The 2,722-nt window shown below is 40.2% G+C and overlaps 1 long non-coding RNA gene across 1 annotated transcript; it reads right to left on the bottom strand.

Moving 5' to 3' along the window:
* Positions 1–1,014: 1,014 nt before the first annotated feature.
* Positions 1,015–2,212, bottom strand: LOC127635238 (uncharacterized). The gene is made up of 3 exons (XR_007969452.1): positions 2,090–2,212; positions 1,562–1,761; positions 1,015–1,160 (listed from the first exon to the last, which is right to left on the bottom strand). It is a non-coding gene; the product is annotated as an uncharacterized LOC127635238 (long non-coding RNA).
* Between the last annotated feature and the right edge of the window lie 510 nt (positions 2,213–2,722).

A 2,722-nucleotide genomic window follows, 5' to 3' on the forward strand; every position in this document is an offset into this window, starting at 1 on the left:
TGGCCGCAGACGTCAGGCGGTTACGCCTCACAGCCGCTGAAACATACATGGTCTGAAATTAGTTTCTGTATCAAAAGACAATGTGGCTATTGGATTTTAAAGGACAATTACATTAAAACTGAACCCAGAACCTATTGAAAGACATTCTGTAACATCTACACAGAGACTGTAAATTGATGCAGATCAGTAATGAGCTGGCACCATCCTCCTACCAGGTTCCAATATGGCTCCAGGAGAAATCCAGTCTAAGCAGTTGCTTTTCAGAGTCATGTGCAATTCAATAAGGACAGATATACGACTGCACTTTTTTTTAATTTATTTTTTTTAAATCTCGGCCTTAGTGCAATGGTATGATTGGTTCAACACAATTTGCTCAGCAGAAAATAATAAGTCCATTATGAATCATGTGAACCAGTCATGTATGTCTACACTTTCGATTTAAACTGGTCTATGTATGTATATATCAAACCAGAATGTCCCGGGTTCGGTTTTAGTGGAATTGTCGGTTACACTATGTTTTACGGTGTCCTTTTTACAGTTGTAATTGTTATTTAAGAACAGAGTAATATTATGTATCAATTACTTACTATAGTGTTAGTATCAAGGTTTGGTTTAAAGTTACTGCATGTAACTATTCATAATTCACTGTTATTATTACAGTAAGTACATGTAACATGTAGCAAGGACACTGTAAAATAAAGAATAACAGAATTGTTTTTTTTCTCCTCTCTCCTGCTCACCACTATCTACCTCCTCGCTTCTCTACATATACCTTCTTCCTGTCCCCTTCTCTCATCTTTTTCTTTCCTCATCCCCCAATTTCTCCACTCTCTCCTTTTCCTCTGCCCTTTTTTTTCTCCCTCCCCCTTTTCATCCCTCACATTTCCATCATCTCGTTCTCCTCTGCTTTCTTCCTCTACTCCCCTTGTAACCTGAATTTAAATACATTGTAATGATTCTTAAAACTTAAACCACTCTTATGGCATGAAGTACAACTTACCAATCACAACATCCCGTAAACGTAAGCGCTGGAAACCAATTTTTCCATTTATTCCTCTCATATTGATTTTTTTGGCCAAAGCGTTAGTAACCAGTCCATGCATAATCCTCCAAATGCACTCATGAACATCCACCCCACCTTTGAGAGCCAGTGCGTGTACCTGAAATCATAATGATTTTTTTTTTTTTAAAGCAATGGTTTAATTCATCATGAAATACTTGAATACTAATAGGTGACACTGGTAACATTTATTTCTCTCTCTCTCTCTCTCTCACAAAAATACATTACAAATTACATCCGTCTGTTAGAAAAGATGACCATTTTGATGTCATTTTGTCTGTATTTGTTCATCCAAGCACAAAAAGAAGCAGAAGAGAACTCAATTCAGTATGTGTGTGCATCTGAGATGTGGATGTCAGTGTGTGAGTGCTTTGAATGTGTGCACACAGAAAAGCGGCTTTACTGTTCCCACATTTAACAGGGGAAGTGCCACCACAAATAGAGTGCAAGTCTGTGGAAAACACTGAAGCTAGTCACCTCAGTTTTCATTTGCCTACATACCAACTGTTTTTGGAGGTCAGGATTACTTTGCAGTTGTTCCTCCATGTCCTGAAGAGAACTGACATCTTTAAGTGGCAACAAATTTCGAGCGAGGTCTGTCTCTGACTCATCAGTCGATTTCATACTTTGCAGGGTCTTGAAGATGATTCGCAGTTGGTCCATCATCATTTCCTGTTTTGTTAATATATTACGCAGGAGGGCTAAGAAGAAAACAAGAAAGAGAAATATTAGTTTTCAGTCACTTTAATTAGGTTAAAACAGACTATTTGCTGGTATTATTACTATTTCTTACTAAAACTATTCCAATGCAAATCAAATTTAAAAGTTAACATGCTAAATGACAACAATTGTGGATTAATCACCGTCAGGACTTCTGGAACATCACAAATTACAACATCTCAACAAAACATTCTTGATATATTAATTTATGGAGGTTGTTGGCAAAATATCTGAAGTAATTTCCCAGAGATTTGTTTTTTTTTTTTCAAAAAAAAAAAACATAACTATAATAAACATAAATATACTCACATGTTTGCAAACTAGATGTCTGCTCCCTGGACTGGTGTGGCTCAGTATGTTTCAATGGGACTAGAGGAGGTGCAGCGTGGCATGGTCTACGGATCTCAGAGCTGGCATGGCATGATCTAAGAATTTCATTGCTGGCATGACTTGGTCTACTTATATCAGTGCTGGTGTTGCTTGACGTGTGAATCTCACTGCTGGCATGCCTTAATGGACGAATCTCAGGGCTGACGTGCCTCGAGGTACAGCGCTCGGTGATGATGTGCCTGCTTGAAGATAACTTATTAGTGCTATAGTGCTGACTTGGGTGGAGCTTATGACTGTTGAGGCCTCTTGGGTTGAGCTCAGGACTGCTATGGCCTTTTGGGTAGAGGTCAGGACTGCTATGGCCTCTTGGGTAGAGCTCAGGAGTGCTGTCGTCACTTGGGTAGAGCTCAGGAGTGCTGTCGTCACTTGGGTAAAGCTCAGGAGTGCTGTGGCCTCTTGGGTGGAGCTCAGGAGTGCTGTCGTCACTTGGGAAAAGCTCAGGACTGTGGCCTCTTCGATGGAGGTCAGTAGTCCTGTGGTCTTTTGGGTGGAGGTCAGCAGCGCTGTGGCCTTTTGGGTGGACCTGAGGAGCTCTGTGGCTTCTTTGGTGAA

Source organism: Xyrauchen texanus, chromosome 42 (genome assembly GCF_025860055.1).
Source record: "Xyrauchen texanus isolate HMW12.3.18 chromosome 42, RBS_HiC_50CHRs, whole genome shotgun sequence".
In the NCBI taxonomy this organism is placed as follows: Eukaryota; Metazoa; Chordata; class Actinopteri; order Cypriniformes; family Catostomidae; genus Xyrauchen; species Xyrauchen texanus.